Here is a 27,518-nt window from a genome sequence, read left to right as displayed (position 1 = left end):
ATCACTGTTCAAATGAAATATAAGCATATCCTGTAGACTGAGGCAGGTAATCGATTTTGTAGTAAGGATAGCAAATGATTTGCACTGGCAGATTCCTCTGTAAATCATTAATAATGTATACAAACAATACCGTGCAGGATTATTAGGGTGTGCACAATAAAATTGTCTTGTAAGATATGGATATAAAATACTGCATGTTCTGATTTTGAGATTCAGAAGAATTTAGTACTATATAAGCACCATTTTTCACCCATAATGCACTCCATGTTACTTGTACCCAGACACAAATCTTTGCAACTCTGGTAGAGTACAAAAGTTGCACCTGCCTGTGAATGCTCAACTGGTATTTTCAACCATTTTGTTATGCTTATATTAAGCAAAGGTGTATGCTACCTCTTTAAATGAGCCCTAGGCATTTAGAAATACAGTTATATATACTTTTTACTTACCAGTGATCCCTAGTGGCATTGAAAGAAACATTATTTAAATTAAAAATTAAATCTTGTACCCAACAATAATTAGAATTGAATTGTTCATTAAAAAAATCCTTCAATAATTAAGATAGCTAGTTACACAAGTGAGATCTGGGCATCAGTCAGATTTTATTTAATTAATAGCCCTGAACGGATCAATATTGTATTAGATTAGTAGTTTCATTTAACAGACTAGTTATCAGACTTTTTAGAGCCATTACCCTATATCAGTGCTGTCCAACTGGCAGCCTGCAACCCCCCTCTGTGTGGCCCTCCACCTGTCTGGCTGCTTTGATGGCTTACCTTTGTGTAAGCTTTAAATGGTATCAGTACTGTGATTAACTGGCCCCCTGCATGGTTGACACCTCAGATTCAGGCTGTAATTCCCCTGCATTGTTTAAAAATGTAATCCCTGTGTTGTTCACACCATTTAATCCCTACATTGTTCACACCTCAGGCTCAGACTGTAAGAACCCACAATGTTTACCTGTTCACACCTCAGACTGTAGGAGCAGTAGAAACCCACAAATAAACCTATAACACTATAGAAAGAACATACTGTATACTGAGGTGGTACTGCAATTAAAAAGTTTTTTAATAGATACTTATTGTGCAGACTGTAGCAGTGCCAGTATTGTGTCACTGTATGCACTGTATGCTGCCTGTGTGTGCCATAATCTACCTGCCCTATGCTGCCTGTGTGTGCCATACACACAGGCAGGGTAGGGTAGATGGAGTATGACACACACAGGCAGCATAGGGCAGGTAGAGAATGGCACACACAGGCAAGGCAGGGCAGGCAGAGTATGGCACACCCAGGCAGCATAGGGCAGGTAGAGTATGGCATACACAGGCCGGGTAGGGCAGACAGAGTATGGCACACAAAGACAGGGTAGGGCAGACAGAGTATGGCATGCACAGGCAGGGTAGGGCAGGCAGAGTTTGGCACACAGGCAGGGTAGGGAAGGCAGAGTATGGCACACAGGCAGCATAGGACAGACTGAGAATGGCACAGACAGGCAGCATAGGGCAGGCAGAGAATGGCACACACAGGCAGCATAGGGCAGGCAGAGAATGGCACACACAGGCAGGGTAGGCAAGGCAGCATTAATAGGGTATGATCATGTGATAACATGGGTGTGGTTTAAAAAAGTGGAGTAGTAAAAATTGACTTCCATTATCGGCCCTCCACCATGTAGGCCGGAAAAATTCCGGCCCCTCGGTACCACAGAAGTTGGACAGCACTGCCCTATATTATTCCTAATTGTATATCAAGCAGATTAAACAGCATTGTACTAGTGTGTAAGGATTAGGTTGCTTTTTTTGTGATATTTTATTACATAAGATATCACAAAGTAGAACAGGCTGCTTTTAATAAATTAGTTTACCTGCACTGAATCCATATTTCCAAAACAAAGTTTTTCTATTTAGCCTTTTAATTGCAATGCCTTACAAGATTAGTGGCAACCCTGCTGCAAGGCCACATACTTGTAAAAAACACAGAAATGATGTGTATCTGTAATGCTAGGTTTCATTATAATGATAACCTGAATGCAAGTATTGACTAAGAAAGTAGACACAGCTATATGTGCACTAGAAAATACAGTAACTGTGCCTGATGTCCAACTGCTAAAAATATTGCAGTGATAACACAAAAGATACAGGACTAACGTTGTTCAGTCATAATACTAATGTCTGTATAGCTTTTGGAGGTGACAGCATGTCTAAGGACACACAAGAAACAGAAAATTATATCCCTGAATTCCTCCAGAGAGAATCCTCCCTTCAGAAATAATCTAAATGACTACATCTTGGAGCACTTGAAATGCACCTGACCCAGTTCTGCCACTTATATTGAAGTGTCAACTGCCATATCCTTCAGCACTTAATATCCTCCTATTTGTGTCTGTAAGCTACCCACCCATTTAGATTGTAAGCTTTGCAGGGAAGGGATTTCCTTCCTCTTGTCACTTTGACACAGCTCTTAATCTGTAATGTAGTTGTACTTTGTTCTATTAATTAATTGTTCTGCTGTACAGTGCTGCATACATCAAGCTTATAGAAAGGTTACTATAGTGTCAGACTGGGATGCCAGGGGCCCACCAGGAAACCTTAGACCATGGGCCCACTCTCCAAACTATTTTTCATCCACTTCTTACTCAGTCTCTATATTTTCCTAGTTTTTTTTATCTTTACATTTTATAATATTTTCTTCTACACAGTATACACAACTTTCTTTGTTCCCATAGAAATATAAGTAATGACCATAATTTGGGCCAAATGGCTAGAAGCAAGAGGGCCCACTGACACCTGGGCTCACCGGGAACTTTCCTGGTATCCCTGTGGGCCAGTCTGCCACTGGGTTACTACTTATCCCTAGTTATAGAGCAACTTGAAAGCCTAGGTTGATCACCTTCTAAATCATGCAGATGATTACTCTTGCAATGTTTCCAGATTGTTCTCAATTAAACTACTAGATGACAAATTTCCATGGAATATTTTTAATCTATTGAAAAAGTTTTATGACAGAACAAAACAATGTTCTACTGTGGCTCTGTGACTGTTGCCCCTAAAAAATAGTTTTGGAGGGCACACCACAATTGCTAAAGCAAAAATAGCTGCCTTTGAAACAAAGACAGCAAAAAGGAGAAAAAGGGTGCAAATGAGAATCTGTTCCCCATGCCCACATAGGGGCAAACAGAATATTAATACAAATCAATAAATTACTCAATGCACACCTACTAAACACAAAAGGCAGCAAATGGTATGTATAACATATAATACTCTTTATATGGAAAATATTCACAAAACAGTAAATACAATTACAATGCATAATATACATACCACCAGTTGGACAAAATGTAATATACAGTTATATAGTTAATATATGTTAAACATAACATTTGCTGCCTTTTGTGGTTAGTAGGTGTGCATTGAGTAATTGATTGACTGTTGCCCCTAATATCCTGACAATAGCAAACAAAGAGCCAGGGATAGAAGACCACTGCTTTAATATGACTTAATTTTCTTAGTACTGAAAAATAGTATACAGACCTCAGTAGTGATGTTGCTGGCTGTGATGTTGAGAGCAACTTGTTGTACACTTAAAGGACATGTAAAGCCTACATTTGCCTATAATGTATATAAGTTGGGCACGTCTCCCCCACCCAAATGGTATCATTTGTACTGCATATATCCCCTCCGATTGCCAGCACCATCAAATTTTCCTAAAGCAAATAGCTGCTTTCACCCGGTGGCCATTTTTCCTCTGATACATAATCAATTACATTTAAATCTGCAAACAGCCTACACACACACAGACCCTTATTTAGCATACATTTCATCAAGAATACAGGTTCACACAGGCACAACTGTCTCTGATAGAAGTTCTGCTTTGTTTGAGCACTGTAATGGTAAAGCTGAGCTCAGGAGAAAAAAACTGAAGCAGACAGCTAGAGCTGAGTTTCTATGGGAACCAGCAATGCCATCTCTTCACTGGCTGCTAGACTGGGGGCGTGTTTAGTAATCTGAGCTTAGAACAACTGAGCATGCCCACAAGCCAACAGCCAAAGCAAATTCCTGACGGAGGGGGCCGAGTGGGTTACAGGAGGAGAAGGAAATCTAAGTGATTAAGGAGATGTTGCAGCCTTACTATTAACCTCTGGACAAGTATTGAAAGATTTAAAAGAGGCTGTTCACTGATTACATTTTTGTGTGTGGGGTTTACATGTCCTTTAAGCAAATTGCTTAGTCTTCTTGTGCATCAGGTTTTACAGGGAACACTCAGTGTCTTAGTAAGCAGTATACGGCACTGCATATGATAAGTGCTCATCTAATCTAACCATGCCTATTTCAGTTACCCTGTTTCCAGTTTATGTTATGTTAAAATGCAGAGGATATGACTGAAAGCACTTACTGTTTTAAAAAATAACCATTGTTATGCCATTCAGCAGGAAAATTAGGTTTGCAGGTAGAGTGCTCATTTTTATCAAGCGGCAATCTTTTTGACATGTCTGGAAAAAGTTTAAACTTGGTTGGCACAAACCTTTCTCTAGTGTAAACAAGACAAGTAACATTCACAATGTTCTGCCTTCACAAGTATATGACAAATCTGAAAGAAATGATAAAGTTACTGATGTAAAATGTGTTTTGAAAAGTTTTTTACCATTTATTTATTTAAGTGTGCACTGCGGAAGCTAAGTCTGAATTCGGAACTGCATAATTTCTTAAGCGAACAAGCATAAAGCGATTTATAATCTTGTTGATATATTGTCCTGTCACATTGGATGAAACTAAGCCAGAACTTCAAAATAATATAGATTCCTATTTTTTAAATCCTTCTGTGAATAGAAAGTCATTTTTAAGTATTCCAAATTGGAAGAACCAACCCCACACAAACTCATTAAAATAAGTTTATTGTCTATGAGTCTTTTTAGAGCCACATTTAGAAATATTGATTGACTACTGCACAGCTTTACAGGGAAAATGCTAAAAGAGTGAATCCATTAACTATCTTCTCCAAGAATATAGAATTCTTAGGTTTCACATGGCAAAGTACTACTCTGCAAACATTCATATTATTTCCACATTATTGCTCAATATTCCTGTTTTATTTTTGTATTTTTTCAGGGAATGCTATGTATGTGTATGGGCAAAGCAGTAACCACTGCTATTCATTCTTACATCTAGGCGCTCACTAACTAATGGGGGAGTAATATATTCTGACAAATTTCATTCTAATTTTTTCCTGGTACAGAACATCTGCCATCTGTCATATTGGGGTGTATCCTGCTAATAACTTTTTTAGGCAAAGTGTAAGTAGAAAAAATAGTAAAAAGGCATATTTATCAAAAGTTGAAACTAGATTTGCCAGGAGACTTTTTATAAAGGGATACTGACTGAAGTTTTTCCTGTAAAAACCTAGAACATATTGTTGTCACATGCTGAGATATGCTGAACAGATCTCTTTTACAATAAAGAAAACAAATATTTGCTAAATTAAAGAAGAATTTTATAAAAAAAAAAATAATACAAGGAAATATACACAACTGCATATTTTCTTCAGAAATCAAATGTGAAAACCAAGATTCCGGGTACCTGGAGTCTGTTTCTTTTCAAAATTGAACATGAACTCCAGCCAGATAAGCTGCATATCAAAGACCGAGTAAACTGTTGAAACAAAATGTGGGTAAGGTTTCCATAACAACTGTTCCCATAGTAGCCAGTGTGAAAAAATAAGAGATGCAGCCAGGACAAAAGAGGCTAACTGAATATACCATGGCGTATATTACCCAATATACTCTTGTAAAAGAGAGAGGAACTGTTATGTGTACAATTTTTATTACTGTGCATTTGTAATTTGGGTTTTTTTGGGGATGATTTATTAAAGTTCAATCTAGGAAATCTGCAGGATTCCCAGATGTTTGAACTTTGGAAGAATTTTTAATTTCAGAACAAGAGGCTAATTGATTTAAAGGAATACTGTCATTGGAAAACATGTTTTTTTTCAAAATGCATCAGTTAATAGAGATTTTCCGGCTGAATCCTACATTGAAATTCATTTTTTAAAAACGCAAAAAGGTTTTGTTATATTTAATCTTGAAATTTCACATGGGGCTAGCCATATTCTTCATTTCCCAGGGTGCAACAGCCATGTGACTTGTGCTCTGATAAACCTTAGTCTCTATTCACTGCTGCTCTGCAAGTTGGATGGAGAGATATCATCCCACTTCTACCCCCCCCCCCCTCTTTAGCCGATCAGCAGAACAATGGGAAGATAGTAAGATAGCAGCTCTCAGTAGATATCAGAATAGCACTCAAGAGTAAAGGTGGCCATACACGCACCGATATTATCGTACGAAACCTCGTTTCGTACGATAATCGCTGCGTGTATGGTATGTCAGCGAGCCGACCGATGTCGCAGGAAGCTGCTGAAATCGGTCGGCTCGTCGATCGGCCAGGTTAGAAAATTTTGATCGGGCGCCATAGAAGGCGCCTGACCAAAATTCTCCCTTCAGAGCTGAATCGGCAGAAGGAGGTAGAAATCCTATTGTTTCTACCTCCTTACCTGCCGATTCAGCCCTGAATGGTGTGTGGCGGATCTGACGATGTTTCGTGCGACCGATGGTCGTACGAAACATCGTCGGATCGCCACGTGTATGGCCAGCTTAAGAAATTCAAGTCCACCTTGGGACACTTTTAGTTACATGGAAGTAGGAGAAACAATAGGTTATCTGAAAGCAGTTCTAATGTGTAGCACTGGCTCCTTCTGAAAGCTCAGACTCAGGCACAATGCACTGAGATGGTTGCCTACACACCAATTTTACAACCAATATTACAAACCAATAATTACAACTAAAAAAAAAAAAAAAATTCTTGGTTCAATAGTATAATTTTAAAAGGTAGAGTGAATTTTTGCTATGTAAACAGTGTCATTTAGAAATAAAAAGTATACACAAATCATGACAGAATCCCTCTAATAAATATTGCTTAGCACTGATATTTAGCATTTATTGAGCCTTCCAAAGCCAGGCAAAAATAAGTGTGTATTTGTTCCTATTAAATCAGGTTGAGTTAGAGATTCTGAATAAATAGTTGTAAATGAAAAGAGTACTCCAAATGGCAGCTGCTTCCCTATAATTACTTTTTTTTGCTACCATGAGGCCAACCGAACTTACTATAACAATTTTTAATGATTTATTCCATGATGGCCCCTCCTTCGCATGTTGCATAATTCCCTCACTTGTGGTCCAGGTGATTACCATTGAAATGAATGTGGGCCAATAACAAGAATTTTGTCTTCAACCCACTAAGTTGAAAATGCTATATGGGAGACACAACTCCTTAAAATGCCAAATGCCATTTCCCTAATGTTTTTACAGAAATTTGAGGAAATAAATCGAAACATAAAAGTACTATCACCTCTTCTCTTAAAATTTGTATTAGGCAAATCAATAGCAAATCTAAAAAAAATAGGTATTGTGGCTATTTGAGAATTACAAATAAACAAATGCGAAAACAGAAAGCTTCAGAAAGACTGATTTATACAGGTTTGGGATCCATTATCTGAAAACATTTTATCCAGAAAGTTCTGAATTACAGGGAGGTCATCTCCCCGAGAGTCCCTTTCAAGCAAATATTTCTAATTTTTAAAAACCATTTCCTTTCAAACTGTAATAATAAACTATTACCTTGTACTTAATTCAAACTAAGCTGCATGGATTCATATAGGTGGCAAAACAATCCTATTGGTTTAATTTAATCTATAAATGATTTTTACAGAAAACCCAAGTCCTAAGCATTCCAGATAATAGATCCTATACCTCTGCCATCATTAATTTTCCTCGAGGCAACCTTACATTCTTAGTGCAATATTACAATAAGGACTTACCGCCATTGCAATAAAAGTACAATAGTCAAAGCTGGAGGCAGGATGGCTGGCATTGGTTGGACTGGCAAATCAAATCTTTAGCAGTTTCTGATTGCATACCCTAGGGCCCATAAGATATCAAAGTCTCAGTCTGCCAAATTGTATTCATGATAAGCCATAAATGGTACTGAAGTTACAAAAGGGCTGATTTTTCCTAGACTAAGGACCCCTATTGTCAAATTTGCTGGCAGATTTTTTGTTCATCTGGCAGGCCAGGTCATCATTGCAGGCATGATCATAAATGATGGCCATATCTTTCCAATAAGTAGTTGGTATCATTTGTAAGGCCTACACATTTGTTGCTAAATGTAAAATATAAGAATACCAGTGTATCAGTTTATATTTGCATGGAAGAGGAATTGGTTGCACATTAATAAATCTTAGATTATTTTGGTGGTAATTACTTCATAAGACATACAAAAATTGTTAATCTGTAGAATAGACAAGACATGGTTAAGAGCAGGGGAGAAGCCATACAGATTAGTATTTTATAATGTAAACATCTAATTACTGTGTGAGGAAACATAGGGAAACATTTTTAAGAGCACTGACCTTCTCTCTTGACACTAAATTATAGAACAGTTTGTTAAAGGGCATTATCATGCAGGCTAAGAACACAAGGGATCACTTTACAGTTTAAACCATTTTCTGGATATATTATCTTTTTCTAAAATAACTCACAGCATTAAGGCAGCTGCCCTGCAAATATGTGCAACTGATAATGGTCTGGACACCAAAAGTAAAAAATAGATAGTATAGCATTACTATATCATAGTAATGTTCCTTTTATATTATCAGTACAAGAAAATTACTGTAGATGCAGAGTATAAAAAAGAAATAGGACCATATATAAGAAAGTAAAAGTAATCAAAAAATCTTGTGCTTTTTAGATATGGAAAAGTAATTTTAAATGATTATATATATAATTATTTAAGCTAACCTTTTCCAAAAAAGTTAAATTAGACAAAAAAATAAGCTATGCATTAGAAAAGGTCATTAACACATTTGAAACTCTTGTTGCTTATTTAATTATGATTTAGTTCTATATTTCCATATTTCGGGTTTACATTCTGGTATCATGTAAGTTCATGGCACACGTAGTTTTCAAAAGGGTCTTTTAACAGGGCTACCCGTAGCTGGTAAATTCCCAGTATGGAAAAGGGGGTTGAGTAGACCTTTGCTGCAAGAAGTAGACATGTCACAAGCAAGGCAGATTTGTATTGAACAGGTTCTCACAGGTGACCATAGCACTGGTTGTCGACTCCTCTCGTAATAAACTTCCCCCTATGTCTCTACGGGGTCCAGCATACAGTTCATGAACTTTTCCTCAAGCTGTCTCATTACAACTTCATCAGGTTCCTACTAACCTGGTCCGGAAAGCTCCAGTTGGGATATTACCCAAATTAAATCTGGCACTAAGCCTTAAAATATGCAAACTGTGGATTTAGCCTCATTTCTTAGAAGCAGGGTCATTAAAATTAAAAGGACAGTACACAGCAGAATCTGGACATGAGCCTGCTGATTTGTAATGATTAATCATGTCTTTTGGTACAGAAAATCCCTTTGATCTCCTGCACTGAATGCTAAAAACTTAAGTTTCTCAAACTTAATTAAAGGAGTAGCTTTTGGCAGAGAGCCCACAAAAGTTAACAAGCTACACCTGCACTTGGGGAACTGAGACTTGCAGCTTAAAGGGCAATTTCACATTTTTTTAGCAAAACTGTAATAACCCATAATACAAGACCCCAAAAGCCCCAAAAATGTGTTCAAACTTTAAATATAAATTTTTTTTTAATAAAACTGCCAAAATTTATAAAATGGGAGTGGTATTTAGGGGGTGTGGCAGCAAAAAAGTGGACATGGTCAAAGATTTCCACTATGCGCATCATTTCTTTTTGTCCCGCTTTACATTTTTCAAATGTTGGGAGGTACTGTATCTCCTAACTGTAATTAAAATAGATGGTGCATTAAAGCAAATAAGTTACTTTTTATGGTCTATTCATCTACTACAGCGAGGTTTGTTTGTTTGTAGTTATAGCATTGTCCACCCTTCAACACTTGTACTACGATACAAATGCATACCTTTTGTGCATGTATCTTAACATCTAAATTAACAGATAAGGTTATGATCACAGCTCTAACAGGGAGTTTCCAAAGTGATGATATTGATATTAATGTGTAACTATTCTATTACTTGTTTTTTTTTTCAAATTCGTTCACTTCACTTTATACACAGAGCTGATTTTGGGGCCAATGCGTGTGAAATGCTGCGTCTACACCCAGGCTGACTTAGCATTTTTGGGTGCAGACACACCATTCTGCAGATGGGAGGAGAGGGGAGATTTCTGGGCCTACGATTTTACGCAGGCAGAGAAACTGTCCTGTGTGTCAGTAGCCCTAGATGCTTAGTTCTTTATGTATTAAAGACATTTTGCATGGTAAAACACTTTCTGTTATGTTAGATTGTAATGAACTGTTTCAAACCCTCTATTAATAATAGGGAGGGAATGTGAACTACCCTATCTTTTTTTACACAAGACGTAGATTTATAAAAAGTGGATATGGTGTTTTTTCTCAATTTAAGAAAAAAAATGCAGCGATATAAAAGCCAAATCGAATATACCCATGAGACTCCTAATTCAGTTTTGAATTCATAGACTTCACCTGAGTTTTCATGTGATAAGCCGTGAAGTTTTTCACATTGCATTGCAGCCCAATGTATGTTTAGTTAACATAAAAGTCAGTACACTAATGCTTTTATGGCATTAAAAATGTCAGTGTCTATATCTATGTCTTCAAAAAGACATTTTACAATTATCTATTTTTTTATTTTACTTCTTTTAACTTGTGTTTTTTTTCTTGTTTTTTATTTTAGGGTTTGTTTTTTTTTGCAGCTATCCTGTTTGGAATTTAAACTATCTGGTTGCTAGGGTGCTTTGGCAATGGTATTAATGAAGGACTGAAAGATCAGTGGTAGAAAGCCAAATAAAATCAAGCTGTGGGACTGATATACTTTCTCGTTAATGACCCCATGAACTAGACAGAAGTTTCAACTTTAGTCTGAGATTTAGAATGGAATAGCAAATAAAATCTCAAAAAATCACTGTCTACCTCATATTTAAAATGCTCAATGTTCTCAACTAAATAATAGAGTATATTTCAAATAAAACAGAAAGTACACTAAAGACATTTATTATCTTACTAGAATATCTAACTGTAACATTTGCACTTTATTGCAGTGAAAATTGCTAAATAAAAAACACGACTTCAAACAAAAAATATATATTTTTTCGATAAATTTTCCAATCCATTGAACTGAAGACTCAGACAGATGACAGCTTTTTGTGGTTCCTCCAATGAGTTTAAAATTGACAAGTGACCTGATATGATGCACCATTTGGTTCTCTTTGAGGATCTTAATTTGTATGACCAGCTTAAGCATATTCGCTACTTAGAGCCATCATTCACACCTTATACCATACCATATTCTTAAGATAAGACCCTTTATTTTAGCTCAGTAGTCCAGCAACCTATTATTAGTAGCAGGGTTTTATTAGCATTTGTAATAATCTTGATCATCTAAGAATGAGAATAAGGACACCAAACCAAGATGTCCCATTTTTTTTTACAGTTAATCTTTATTAAATATTGTGGTTATCTATAATGTAGTTAATACCGTTAAACCAGGTAGTAAGCAAAATATATCAGCCAGCCACTTCCCTAGTGACTGCATTCCTAAACATGAACTTAAAACTGACCCCTAGGGAGTCAGAGAATAAAAGAATAAATTGTTGCTCCCAATGCAGGGTCAGACAACAGCCCTAACATATTCTTACAAGTTTGCCCTCACCAATTAAAGGAGAAGGCAAGGTTAAAACTAAGTAAGCTTTATCAGAACTGTCTATGTAAATACAGCCATAAGCACTCACAGTAATGCTGCTCTGAGACCTCTTACAAAAAAAACACAGCATTACATTCCATCTAGTCTTTATACATGTTTTTTAGTATCAGATTTCCTTCTCTCAGATCAAATATAAAATTTTGGATGACATGATTTAGGAAGTCTGCCAGTCTGAAATAACTGAAGGTGGATTTAAACCCTTATGCAATTCCATATGTAATATTTATTCACATTTTAAGCTCAGCTATGGCATTATTATATGGCTGTATAATAGGTAAAATCTGTACAAAGAGGCACAATTAAGCTATGTTACTATGCCCCCTCCCCTTATTCTTGTAGGAAATTTGAGTGTATTTTGACTATAAAAACATACTTTAGTATACTAAGGGGCACATTCATCAAATCACGAGTTCGAATCCCGAATGGGAATAATTCCGATTGGATACAATAATTTCTGAAGATCACAAATATCACGAAAATGCGTACGAAAAAATCATATTAGTCACAATAATATTGTATTGGCGATCCAAAATTTTCGTATTGAACGATCGTAAAACGGCGGGAAAACCTTTCCGACTGTGCATGATTTTGGAAGCCTCCCTTAGGACTCAATGGCACTGTGCAGCTCCAACCTGGTCCAAGGAAAGTCACGATACTGAAGCTTGAATGAATCCGAAACTTTTGTACTTGGTGCGACAATATGATTTTGAAGCACAAATTTTGTCGCAAAGTACAAAAAAGACACGCAAGGTACGAAATAGTTGAGCAAGGTACGAAATTGTCGCAGAAAATACACTCGGAGCGTTCAGACGTTAATAAATGTCCCCCTAATTATTCCATTTAAATCACAGCCCTAGTCTGTTTTCACTGGCGTATTTGTTGTGCTTTTAAATATACCCTATTGGTAAATTAGTAAGACCTGCCATACCTATGTTTTTTTTATTAATGAGTTAACTCAGAGACATCTAGTTATAACAGCAGTCCTGGCAGAATCTGAAATTGCTGGTTTGTTTCTAAAGTTTTCAGACAATGTTGTGCAACTGGTACAGGTTAAGCTGTCTTACTAAAGCTTGCTCTTTAAGTCTAGTTTGTTAGGAGCAATAACTTTGGCACTAGCTTTATTGTTACTTTGAATTGCATTACTTTGCATTGTATAGACAAGTAATAATAGTGGAAATGATGCTAAAAAAAAAAAAGTGAAGCTCTATTTGCATTACTGAAAGACTATGTGGAAATCATGGGAAAGATGTGAGAACACAGATGTATTTATAAGACAGAATGATGACAGAAAAGGCCTGTCTAATCATGTCTTTAAATTTCTTGCAAGATAAATAGTAAGATAAAGCATAGTAGAATTATAATTCAACTGAAAAAAGTGACAGACAAAAGGTAAATATTATCAGCTTGAAAAAAAACTGTACAGAATACACTTTCCTTTGTATTCTCCATTCTTGATCAGAGGGCTGGAACTGTAGCTCAGCAACGATTTCGTACTTTTGTTGTAAAAACATAGCACAATGTCTGCTGTTCTCCAAGGCATATATACTATATTTTTTCCTTCTACAACTTGTTTTTATTCATCTATATTTTGCTCAGAGCAGATAGTTATATTGAAAAAAGATTACCTTCTACTGCCTGACATAGCTATATGGTTAAAACTTCTGCCTAGTATACATTCCATGAAAAAAAAGACTATGCTGGAACCTGTATTTTATATATAAGCATTTTCCCCAGCTTAATCTCTCCTCCATACATACATACATCTGTGGATTACCTGGTCCTCACAGCCAAGCACAGCCAAAATGGCACCCTCCTGTATGATCTAGTTGTGTTCTAGGACTATTTTCAATAGGTTTCACTTTTTATTTTTGTGGTTTTTCAGTTATTTAGCTTTTTGCTTAGCGGCTCTTCAGTTTGGTATTTCATCAACTATCTGGTTGCTAGGGTCTTATTTACCCTAGTGACCTAGTGGTTTAGAACAAAAGACAGGAATATGAATTGGAGAGGGCCTCATAGGAAGATAAGTAATAAAAAGTAACAATAACAATGAAATGATAGCCTCAAGAAACAAGTTTTTATTTGCCCCCCCCTCCCCCCATAAGAGTAAGGCAAATAATTCTAAAACTATATAAGTAAATAATGAAAACCAATTGCAAAGTTGCTAGGATTGCGGCATTCCATAACATACTAAAAGTTAACTTAAAGGTGACCCACCCCTTTAACTAATTGCCAAGGAGTGTATTCAGAATGCATAATAGTTTACATTTATTCTAAAGCATCCCATGACAGGGTTGAAGAGGCCCTAGCTGCCTAGCAGGTAGACACACCAATGTTTTTGTTTACAGCATAACGCAGGTCAGACATTTACAGGCATATTTATTAAATGGTGAAATCAGCATTCATCACAGTGAAATTTCACAGCTTACTCTTTGATAAATACACCCCTTCCTGCAAATGGCAAATACTTAGGGGCAGATTTATTAATTTACTTGTGATAACACAAAAAAATTCGAACATGATTAAATATGTTCTATTTTTATATAAGAATATTTTTTTAAAGCTTTACCTCGATTACAGAAAAAAAAATATTTTGTTCAAAAGCTAAAAGTTACATCACTTATATAGGTATGGGTTTTTTATCTGGAAATCCATTATCCAGAAAGCTTAGAATTATAGGAAGGCTCCGCAGACTCCATTTTAATGAAATGATTCAAAATTTTAAACATGATTTCCCTTTTCTCTGTAATAATAAAACAGCACCTTGCACTTGATGACTAAACTCATTTCCACAAAAACTACAAATGTCTAGTCATTTAATTTAAAGGTCTAAATTGAAAAAGCCTTAATGAAAAGACGTGAAAAATACAAAAAATTTGACATTTTCATATTGTTACACAAATGAGCGCGTCAAAAAACCTCAAAGAAAGATCTTACAGTTGTAAAAAAGGGTACCTGCCATTGACATCTGCATGATCTTGACAGTTTTTAGATAATAGGTATAATAGGTACCGTATATACTCGAGTATAAGCCGAAATTTTCAGCCCTAAAAAAGAGCTCAAAAAGTAGACCTCGGCTAATATTCGCGTATATACGGTAGATGCAGATGTAATGCTGCCCGGACGAGCGTGCACAACCACCCCGCCCGACCCGTGTTTATGTGCACGCTGCCATCATCCTCCCTGCAAAGGCAGCGCATAATACCTTGCTACAGTCATCGAGCGCGGCTAGACCATTCGGGGCGCACTCATGCACGTCACGCAGAGCTTGACATGACACATGTGTGTGTGCGCCGAATGCCGGTATGCGTCCGATGGCCGTGGCAAGGTATTTTGCGCTGTCTTTGCAGGGGGGGTCGCTTCCGTACGGGCTGCACGGGGGGAAGGTGCGAGCTGCCTTTGGAGGGGAGGGGTGCGAGCGAGATAACACAGACTCGCTTTGGTACAGGCTGCATGTGCTGCATTTATCTCTTTCGAGTATTAAAAGGGCATATAGAATTTAACAAAAAAAACAAAAAGGATAACTGATTTTAAACATTACAGCTCCCCATAGATCCTGTCTGGTTTTGTGTTACAACAGGCAAACAACATGCATTGCAGTTTGGTCATGTCTACCTGGCTGCTGATTGGCTGGCATACTATACTACAAAATTCAGAGCTCCACCTCTCCTGCATAGCCTGGGGAAACGCCAGCAGGAAATGGGTGGCTGGCCGGTGCTTGCTATGCTTGTAAGGAAATTTTTAATAAAGTAGAACAAAAGGCAACTTCAAAGGCACATTACTTCTATTTTAGTGATGTATGGTGAAAGCAAAAATACTTGGGATAACACAGGCTCGCTTTCGTACGGGCTGCACGGGGGGGGGCTGCGAGCGGGATAACACAACAGGTACCTTTGATCAGGGTGTGCTTGTGGTACAGACAGCTGGATGACATTGCAGGAGCCAGGATATCACTGTACTACATGCAAACCTTTCCTTTCTAATCACCCAAATTAAAATGATAACATGGTTGGACAAGTAATCCGGCACTGCCCTTACTACTTTGCCCTTACTACTTGGACACAAGCTAGTGTGCAGGCGTGTTAAAAGAAATGGATGCCTAGGCTTATACTCGAGTCAATAAGTTTTTCCAGTTTTCTTAGGTAAAATTAGGTACCTCGGCTTATATTCGGATCGGCTTATACTCGAGTATATACGGTAATTTTCCTTTCGGATTTGTTTCAGTTTTAACACATAATAAATTGCAAAAAATCACAGGTTTTTTTCCTACTACAAAATTGTAGTTTTGCACAAAAAATTACACAAATTGTGAAAAAAAATTGACCAATAGTAAATGTCCCTCAGTAGACTTAAGGTATAGAGAGACAAGTGGGAGGCAAATTACGAAAAGATTCTTTATCCAGAAAACCCTAGGTCCTAAGCATTCTGGATAACAGGTCCCATACCTGTACTTTGGAACAAAGGTAGATAAACTGACTGAAAAGTCGGTGTTTTCAAACAACCAGTTTGCATCATTTATTTTCAAAGCACCCACTGCTTTTCACACATTGAATAATTTGCCACATGGGGCAAATCAAAACCCAAAGGGCAGCTACCTGAATTTTGTATGCTCTTCAGTCTAGTCACAGTCACCTTTCACCTACACGGAATAATACATATGTATAGGCCCTAGAATTGTATATGGGGCCTGCTTTTTCACTTACTGAGAAAATAAAGGGACCTGTCCCTCTAAGATTTCTTTCTGAATCCTATTTATCCTGTTAGTTGAGCAAAATAAACTTAATTTACATTATATATAGTATTTAAATCTTGTTGTCTTTTGTAATCCACAATCGCAGCAAGCATTTTGTTAAAACTGTTATCAAGATATTTTCGAGATATTCAAATGAGATTTTACGTGAGTGTTTTTAACAATAACTCCCAAAATTCATGCTTTATTATTATTGTTTGGTTAACTTTTTTTTGTCAAAGCACTTACCTTTTACCCCGGCTGGTGCCCCTGTTAGGGCTCTGGCACACGGGGAGATTAGTCGCCCGTGACAAGTCTCCCTGTTCGTGGGCGACTAATCTCCCCGAAATGACATCCCACAGGCGAAAATTACACATTCTACCCCTGTCAGTTTCAGCTAACACCTAACTGAATAAATTCAATAATGGAACCAATATGATTGGATGTCTGTGACTGTACTACCCTCAAGGATTTAAATGCCGGGGAATTCCCTACCAGTCATTTGAATTGAAGAAGCCACTTGGATGAGTGGTGAAACGTTTTCAAGAAAACTCCGAAAAAGACCAGTTGCTTTAGACTTAAATCTACTATATACTAATTGTTTTCTGTTTCACCCAGTTTAAGTAAAACTTAAACACATTATTGTTTTCCAAGAATGAGTGTCAATGCTCCTAAAATAGCTGCTGAAGAAAAAAAAAATATTTGTGTTTTTTATTCAAATGAGTTTTAATTATTAATAAATAAGTGACCATTCAATATGCAAGTTTATTGGATTTAGGAAAACAAACTCAAATTCACATACTTGAAAACTGATACAGTAAATAAGCCCATAAGTGCACATAGGTAATTAAGGGGTAACTGAGAGAGAAGCTGCCTGTAAAGGTAAAATGGGTGTGCTTCCACACCTATGGGCTTTCCTTTCGATGTTTGGAGGAGACAGGGCTCTTCCATGGATGTCTAAAAGAGACAGGTCTGTCCTGTATGTTTGAAAGAGAGACACAGTCCTGGTTCCTGGTGTGTCAAGGAGCCTGAACCTGAGACACAGAGAGTGTCTGACAAAGAGAGACAAAGTGCCTGGGCCTGAGCTGGAGAGCAAGTGCCAAGGGGTCTGAGACTGTGCCTGGAGAGAGGCAGTCTTTTGCAGAAAGGGCAACAGGGAAGCTGACTTGGAGAACTGCTGTGTGAAGCCTGACTGATAGAGTGAAGTTATCTCTGAACTGTGAGTAACAGGGTGTTAACCTGTGTAGGTCTGGGAGAGGCCTGGGCTAGTCAGGAAGACTTTAATCTCATGTGTGTAAAAGACTGTTATATTTTGATGCCAGACGAAGACAAGAACCTTGTTAATGTTTTTGAATGAATAATTAAAGGCAATGCATTGTTTTTCCTGCATTTTTGTGTCACTGTCTCTGCACAAAAAAATGTTAGCCTACCATTATAAAAGCTAAACTTCCCACAGTACCAAAAAAAAAAAGAACCTGATTAACAAGCCAATGGACAGGTTAGGGGAGTGCAGTGATATCTAAGAAGTGCAGAAATGAAAGTGAAAGTAATTGCAGTGCTTAAGCTGTAGAGGCAGGAAAGGAAGTATATGATTGACAGATGATATTTTTAAATATGGTTATAACAGGTATGGATGTTTTAATTTAAAAAAGAAAAAGGGTTTCTTGTTTAATTTGAAAAATACTTTTGTTATCCAGCTTTTTATGCCTGGGTGCTAATTCCCTTTAAAATGAAAAAAATATGCAAAATAACAAAATTCACATTTGGCAATATAATAGTCTTTATTGGACAGTTATTACATTGCAATGTAAAATTGTGCATAGTATAAGCCCATCATTAGCTTTAAATAAGAGAAAAAAAAGAGAAACTAAACAGACAAATACAGTAGAAAATAAAAAAGAGACAGAGGAATATGCAAGCATCGTGAGAGAGTATCTCATATTGTATATATTTCACATATAAAGCATAGAGGCTGATTTATTATGATTCATGAACTGGTTTCAGGGGAAACTAAGAGAAAAAATGGAAGTGAGTTCTTATTCTTGCTCAGTTTTCAGGCACTGAAAAGAAGGATATTAATGAGCTGGAAAGCGTGTAGGATGTGCAATTAAACTGGTAAAAGGAACTGAACTTAAACTTCAAGCAGTTAAATTGTTCTTCATAGTGTGGGCAGTGATACTGAGGAATTCCCTGCTGGGTGATGCTTGGGTGACTTCTTGGACAAGCATAATATCCAAGGAAATAGTGATCTCAAGATCTGCAGTTAGTTTAGTATAGGTATCGGTATATATAGTTTTTTATATGAGTGCCTCTATATAGGCTTATGTACATACATGCATTTGGAGGTGTCTAAACTATGTAACTTTGATTAAATTACCCCATATTTGTGTAATTATGGGATTATGGGAAAGCCAAATAGAAGCACTGAAGTAGTTATGTTCATGTTTGAATGATGCAGACTAAAATGTTTCTATATAGTGAAATAAGTCTACTTTCCGGCTGTTTTCTTTTGTTATAATTTGAATTGTTATAACATGTAGCCAATGAATATCTTGGGTTTCTTAAGAACATATCATATATCCATTCAGCAAATCAATACATTAATTTTTTACTTCATGACCACAGCATGTATTTAGATATAAAGTTCTTTTAAAGCTACAAAATAGTTTAGATAATGCATGATATATTTCTACAGTGTAGTAACTTAGGCTAATGCCACACCATGTGTATGGCGTATATTTTCGGCAAGCCAAAAAACGCTTGCCGAAAATACGCACCATATGCCCCATTTGCTCCTACCTGTGCCTGCACCTGAATGAATGGAAAACGCTCGGGTGCAGGCACATGTAGCCGAAATCCGCATAAAAATGCTAGAGAATGCAAAGTCTTGTGTTTTATGCGGATTTCGGCTACATGTCCCTGCACCCAAATGTATTCTATTCATTTGCTAACTGTTTTCTATTCATTACAGAATGAGGAGGCAATTTTATTAGTGTTGCCTAGGTTCTTAGAACCCCATGTATATTGCTATAGAATTCTCAGACTACCCATAGTCATCTTCCACTGGCTTGAATTTTTATCATGCAACATTTTTTTTTAGAAAACAAATATTTTCACTTAAATGTATTTTGCAATGCTGTGCACAAAAGGCTTTACATGCAAAATATTCAATATCATCCTGGTGGAGTACCTGGCTGCCAGCCATTCAAGCCATTCACTTCAGTCTGAGCAAGACATTTTGATGGTTTTATGCACTTTACCTTGCAAGGCAGACAGTGGGAAGCTAAGTGACTGCACTTATAAAGCAATTATGTTTAAATAACTGCAAAACTACTGGCACAGGTATATCTGTGTGTCTAAGAATGTCCCCTAAATGCCATCTTATCTAATAAACCAATTCTGGTACTGCTATATTAAAAATATTAATGACTAAAAAGTACTTCACGTACTATTAAAATTTTAAAAGAGTGTACCTATTATTCATTTGACATCTTGCATGATTGGAATAATGTGCTTTCTTACCAGTATTTCTAATTTAATTTCAGCACAACAGGAAACACCTGAGACCATTTACTGATTAATGGTAAGGATGCTTTTTTGTGCAAAAGTTTTAATTGAGGAACAAAGGTCAAAATGCCAGAATGTCAGCCTGTATTATTCACACACTTTTATCAGCACAAGTAGCGGATGGATATAAGCTCACAAAGATTGAAAGTACTGTGGTTTAGAAGGGACTATGTAAAACTATGTTTGAGAGGAGCCAAATATAGGATCTTGTAAAGATAAGTGGTTCTATCTATACTTTGGTTTAAAATAGAAATACTTTTCTACTTTTTTATTTAAAGGACTAATGTTGATTTTCATTTATCTACTTTTCCCTTGAATCAGCACATAAAATGTTTTGTACAATGAATCCCTTTTCTGCCTCTGTCTGGATCTCATAGATTTATGAAGGGGAAATTTAAAGTAAACAAAGTTACTTTTTAGTCTGTGAAGCTTGAATAAAGCAAACATTTGGTTATATGTTCCCACTTTCTCTTTTCTTTATTTCAAGAAATAATTTTTTACCGAAACAGATACTTTTGTGATCCTGAAATAAAGATAAGATGAATTTACCACATGACAAATACCATCCATATAAGGATAATGGCACACAATGGTGTTTATAAATACATTTCTATTGTAAAATGCACTAATTTTGAACTAAACTGAAGCCTAGCTTATGTGATATAAATCTGGATAAAAGAAGATGGAGAAGCTACTAGGGGCACCCTTGAACTAGTAAAAAAGCACAAAACAAAACATTTCTAGCCTACTTCTATGTTTAAACTTTTTTTTATATACTATGCTTGTTCAAGAACTCATCCAGGCCCCTCTTAAAGGCATTAACAGAATCTGCCATTACCACATCACTAGGAAGGGCATTCCATAACCTCACTGCCCTCACCGTGAAAAACCACCTACGCTGCTTCAAATGGAAGTTCTGTTCCTCTAATCTAAAGGGGTGGCCTCTGGTGCGCTGATCGTTTTTATGGGAATGGTGATTGTTTTTATAACAAGACAGCGTTCACCTCAGTTGACTTAAACTCACCAGCACTTGAATTTAGTATCTAGTAGTGATGAGCGAGTCCCGTTTTGCTGTAAAATTTAAGAAACAGTGAAAAATTTGTGAAATACGGCTACCACATGACTTTTTTTGACATGGGCACAACTTGTTTGATGTGGCTGAGACATTTTCTCACTTGCTGAATTTTTGCTGCATTTTAGCATAAAATTTAGCCAATGGCGAAATGCAGAATTTTGCAAAAACTCCTAGTTCAGGGCAAGATTACCACAGTAGAGGCAACAGATTGGATTGTCTTTCATGATGACTACCAATTTGCATTACTTGCATATTGCAGGACTGGCAACACTAGAAGGGTCAATTATAAATAACGTTCATGTTTCTTTTTTTTTGCGATTCCTGTTTTTTTGCGCTAAAACTCGAATTTTTAGTGTAAAAAAAATACACCATTTTTTTATGATTTATTAAGCGTAAAAACCATGAAAACGAATACAAAATGTTGCCATCTAAAAGCTGTCAAGGTCAGGTAGAAGTCAATGGGAGCTGTCCTATGCAAACTGTAACAATATTTAATTCGTGGTTTTGGAGCTGTTATGAGTTATTTTTTGACAAAATCATGGTTTTCATGTTTTTTTTGTATACCTTCTGCATTTTTACTCATTCGTGCTTTTTCAATTCTGATCTTGTAATAAATAACTAGACATTTGTGGTTTAATTGAAAATGAGTTCAGATGTGGTTTCAAAAACCTCTAAAATAAAAAACCAATAAAATCACAATTTCAATAAATCTGCCTCTTGGGATTGCAGAACAGAACATTCATATTTTGTGTATGTGCACTAGTCAGGTCAGCTATAGTAACATTTTTTAGAGGGGTTCTGGCAATCTGGATATCAAGCACAGCTTAGGCTCTGTGCCTGTCAATGTGTTTGCACCCTGAATACTTAGACACAAACATCCCAATTGATTAGAACTTTGCTCCTTCTTCAAAGGCTGCCTGAATGTTTAGCAGGAAAATAATGGTTATTTGGATCTCCCGATAATTATTGTCTTTTATGTGGTGGCAATTTATAACAATTGACAACTTTGGGGGTATATCTTGGATACCTTTGTAAGTAACTGCTTTTGCTTCAAAAATCTAAAGGGATTCAGAAGTTCTGCGTCTTCTGCTGTTATACAGAGGTGTATGTTAATGTACATTCTCCATTTTATTGCATTTGGTATTTGTAATTGTCCAGAGAGCATAGGAAAAAAATAATAGATGACTGTTGCTATCATTTACCATTTGTTAGATCCTTTAAAAAGGATCCTGTGGACCATGTGGGGGTGTATTCCTCATACAACTAAGAAGCAAGCCAGAAGTGTTCTGAGAAGGCTTCCTGTAACTTTAGATATTGATACATTCTAATTGTGGTATAAAAAGGAGGGTGCTGCTGGACTAAAATCTGTAGATTAGTGCTCTGGGTTTCCTTAGTTTACATTTGCGCTGCAGAGACAGGCTCTGTGTTTCTGACTTCTTTAAATACAATAGACTTTTCTTATGTTATAAGGATAGCTAACTGTGATCAAATGTATTGCATTATCCAGCTCAGTTGCAGCCTTGCCTTTAAAAAAGCCAATCCTGTTCACTGCCCTTTTCCATATAGAGCTTAGTTTCTAAATCCCTGGATGATCTGTTCCTAGTCCATAGTTCCTATCTTTATTGTTGGCTCCTTAATACCTAAGCTCTTGTTTTTCTTGCTGCCACTCTTGATTCCTACTACTTGTCTGTACTTGTCTGTTCTATCCTGCCTGCCCTTTGCTTCTTTTGTTAAAATTGACCTCTGCCTGGCTTCTGACTATTCTTTGCCTCATCCTTGTCATCCATCTCATGTCCTTCTGTGCATTCTGGGAGCCTTCTGCAATAGGATTTAGTGGCACCTTTAAGTGAAAGGTGTCCTAACAGGCAGCAGATCACACTGTGACTAGGTTCCTTAAGGTCCCCATACACAAGGCGATTTCACTCGTTGTGCGATTTTATCGACAAACGATTGTATGACGGTCGGGTTTCCATACGATATGCCATCCACGGGCAACGATAATTTGAAAAAGATTTCATTGTATCATTATCGTAAAATACGTACGATCGCACATCTACGTACGATCCAATGTCGTGGCGGAAGCAGTATTTACAGGAAACAGGAAGTGATGTAACATTTTTCGTCAGCCTGTCTAGTTTAATTACCATATTAGAAATACCATCAGTAAAGTATTATAGTAAAGAGAATATGAGTGTGTAGTATTCAGTATTATATTCAGTATCAGTGAAGAGATTATGAAATTAATGGTCTCTGTATTGTTCACAGGTTTTGGCTGAAGCCCCTGCAAAATTCACACCTGAAGGCCCTGTGATCCCCCTACATTAGTATTCACCATCCACACCTAAGCACCTAGCCATACCATTGTCTGCTGTAGGCTCTATATGTGTCACACCATACTCTACCAGTTTTGCCAGCATTTTTGGGAATATAAAAAAAATGTTTTATTAAAGATCATAAAGTCTGGCACTCACACCAACTGGCAGATTTTATTGTTAAACGACCAAAATTTTTAAACCCGGACGATCGATTTTGGGGACGATAATATCAGGCCGATTAGTGGACCGACGATCGTTCACACACCATCAACTATAAGATAACTTAATGATAGTATCGGATCGTTCGGGAATCGGTCATTTGAAAGTAAAAAATCGGCTCGTGTATGGGGACCTTAAGGCTACTGATTAGTTTTGACACACTCCTCACATGACATTTGGTAGGTAACCATTTATCCCGTAGGTAGTTAAATGATACATGTAATCTCTCTTTAATGACATCCCAGTAATGACAACACTGTTATTGTTTGGGGGGAGTTGTTGCAGCTTACATAATATGTTTTACAGACAGCATTCTAACACAAGCTAAAGAGCACAATATAATAGTTATGTGATCAGACACGATGTGCAACTGATCAAAAGGAAAACAAGCTAGAAGGCAAATATAATTTCAGGACAAAAGAATTCCCTAATGTTACTGAATATTTCTCACAGGCACAGGAGCATTGTGGCCACTTCATGTCTCTGTATTTGTCTTGATGTTTCATCTGTTTTTACTTGTGAGTGCAAGAACACAGACCAGATGCTGTAAATAAAGGAATAAAAACTTAAAGTGATATTGACACTCCTCTTAAAATCAATAGGAACATGCCAGAATTGCTACAAAAGTAAGGCCACAAACTTCTTTTTGTAAAAAACTTCCCCCAAGCCTCTCCTAGTTCAGCAGTACCTATTGTCATGGTGAGGAGGGAGCTGCAGAAACCTTTCTGCTTCCAGTTACTCTGGACTGGTGGTGAGGTAATCCATCCATAGGTACAAATTAAAACAGCATTACAGCCTACTAAGGCATTGCACAGCCTTGCATAGCCAAGTGTCACCAAGACAACTGGTTCTTTGCTACTAGTTGTGTCTGCTACAGTACGTATTCCTGTAAAAAAAAGTCTATGTGATAAATTTCTTGAATGTCAGTGGGTTAAATGATTTTGCTATGTTAGTACAGGTGAAGCAGTTAGGCAAGAATAGTAACTTCTGGTAAATGTATTATAACATGGCAGGTAAGGCTGGTCTGTCTATTATATGAAAAAAATAGGTACTAACAGAATTTTTAGGACAGTTAAAGCTGTAAAGTTGTGGAACTGACTCCCTCAAATGATTGCAGATACATTAGATAGCTTCAAGAAAGTGTTGTGTGTCATCTCAACAAATAAGGATGTATAAGGTTATGGAAATTCAATCTTAGCACAAAGCTGATCCAGAGACTGGTCTGACTGCTCTTATAGAGTGTCTTGTAGTCTCATTCAAACTGAACAGACCTTGATGGAAGGACTCAAAATGTTCAGGATTTTGCAACCTTTAACACTATAAAAAAGGGCATTGACTCAAGGGATGAAAACTTAATTTTGCCCCTTTATAGGTCTCTGGTAAGGCCTCACCTTGAGTATGCAGTGCAGTTTTGGGCTCCAGTCCTTAAGAAGGATATTAATGAGCTGGAGAGAGTGCAGAGACGTGCAACTAAACTTATCAAGGGGATGGAAGATTTAAACTATGAGGTTAGACTGTCGAGGTTGTGGTTGTTTTCTCTGGAAAAGAGGCGCTTGTGAGGGGACATGATTACTCTGTACAAGTACATTAGAGGGGATTATAGGCAGATAAGGGGTGTTCTTTTTTCCCATAAAAACAATCAAGAATAAAAAATTAGAGGAACGGAGCTTCCATTTGAAGCAGCGTAGGTAGTTTTTCACAATGAGGGCAGTGAGTTTGTGGAATGCCCTTCCTAGTGATGTTGTAATGGCAGATTCTGTTAATGCCTTTAGGACAATGAAAGGTTAATATAAATTAAAAGTAAGTCTAAAGGCATTCTTACTTAAGTACTTACTGCATATCTAAATTCCCAGATCCCTGCTTGCTTCTCTGAGATATGGTGCTGGCAGCCTACAGCAGTGTGAAGACTACAGTGACATCGCTGATATCTCTCTCCCATTCCTGTAGGCTGAAGGGAGAATACCTTTTTAGAAAAAGACCGGTGGGATGGCAGGTGAAGGCAACTCGGGGAGATTAGATGGCAGGTGAAGGCAACTCGGGGAGATTAGTCGCCCGCGAACAGGGAGTTTTGTCGCGGGCGACTAATCTCCCCGTGTGCCAGAGCCCTAAGTGTGACTGAGTAAATATTTGATTAGGTGAGCCAAAAGTGTGGCATTTTTACTAAACAATAGGAGGACTACTGGGCAGTATGCTTTTTAAATTTTGACTTGCATTCTCCTTTAATAGGGGCCTGGATGATTTCTTGAACAAGCATAGTATCCAAGGCTATTGTGATACTAATTTCTTCAGTTAGTATTAATGTTTGTATATATAGTTTATGTATGTGTTAGTATAGATTGGTAAGTATAAGTTGTGTGTGCTGGGTTTACTTGGAAGGGATGAACTTGACGGACTCTGGTCTTTTTTCAACCCTATGTAACTATGTAACTATTCACTATGTAACTATTCACTATTAACTATGCACTGCCACCTATACACACTCCTAAGGACACATATACAGTGGATATCAAAAGTCTACACACCCCAGGTAAAATGTCAGGATCCTGTGCTGTATAAAAATGAGACAAAGATAAATCATTTTAGAACTTTTTCCACCTTTAATGTGACATATAAACTGTACCACTCAATTGAAAAACAAACTGAAATCTTATAGGTGGAGGGAAGAAAACCAAAAAAACTAAAATAATGAGGTTGCATAAGTGTGCACACCCTCTTCTAACTGGGATGTAGCTGTGTTCAGAATTAAGCAATCACATTCAAAATCATGTTATATAGGAGTCAGCATACACCTGCCATTATTTAAAGTGCCATTCATTCGGGTGCAGGCTACTTGTGCCTGCACCCGAATGAATGGAATACACTCGGGCGCAGGCACATATAGCCGATATACGCATGAAAATGCGAGAGAATGCAAATACATGTGGCATCAGCTTAACCCCAAATAAAGTTCAGCTGCTCTAGTTGGTCTTTCCTGAAATTTTTTTAGTCGCATCCCACAGCAAAAGCCATGGTCCACAGAGAGCTTCCAAAGCATCAGAGGGATCTCATTGTTAAAAGATATCAGTCAGGAGAAGGGTACAAAAGATTTTCCAAGGCATTAGATATACCATGGAACACAGTGAAGTCATCATCAAGTGGAGAAAATATGGCACAACAGTGACATTAACAAGAACTGGACGTCCCTCCAAAATTGATGAAAAGACAAGAAGAAAACTGGTCAGGGAGGCTACCAAGAGGCCTACAGCAACATTAAAGGAGCTGCAGGAATATCTGGCAAGTACTGGCTGTGTGGAACATGTGACAACAATCTCCTATACTCTTCATATGTCTGGGCTATGGGGTAGAGTGGCAAGATCAAAGCCTTTTCTTACGAAGAAAAACATCCAAGCCAGGCTACATTTTGCAAAAACACATCTGAAGCATGTGGGAAAAGGTGTTATGGTCTGATGAAACCAAGGTTGAACTTTTTGGCCATAATTCTAAAAAATCTGTTTGGCGCAAAAAAAATACTTTACATCACCAAAAGAACACCATACCCACAGTGAAGCGTGGTGGTGGCAGCATCATCCTTTGGGGCTGTTTTTCTTCAGCTGGAACTGGGGCCTTAGTTAAGATAGAGGGAATCATGAACAGTTCCAAATACCAGTCAATATGGGCACAAAACCTTCAGGCTTCTGCTAGAAAGCTGAACATGAGGAGGAACTTCATCTTTCAGCATGACAACGACCCAAAGCATACATCCAAATCAACAAAGGAATGGCTTCACCGGAAGAAGATTACAGTTTTGGAATGGCCCAGCCAGAGCCCAGACCT

This window comes from Xenopus tropicalis, chromosome 1 (assembly GCF_000004195.4).
Source record: "Xenopus tropicalis strain Nigerian chromosome 1, UCB_Xtro_10.0, whole genome shotgun sequence".
NCBI lineage: Eukaryota > Metazoa > Chordata > Amphibia > Anura > Pipidae > Xenopus > Xenopus tropicalis.
Note: the sequence above shows the minus strand (reverse complement) of the source record.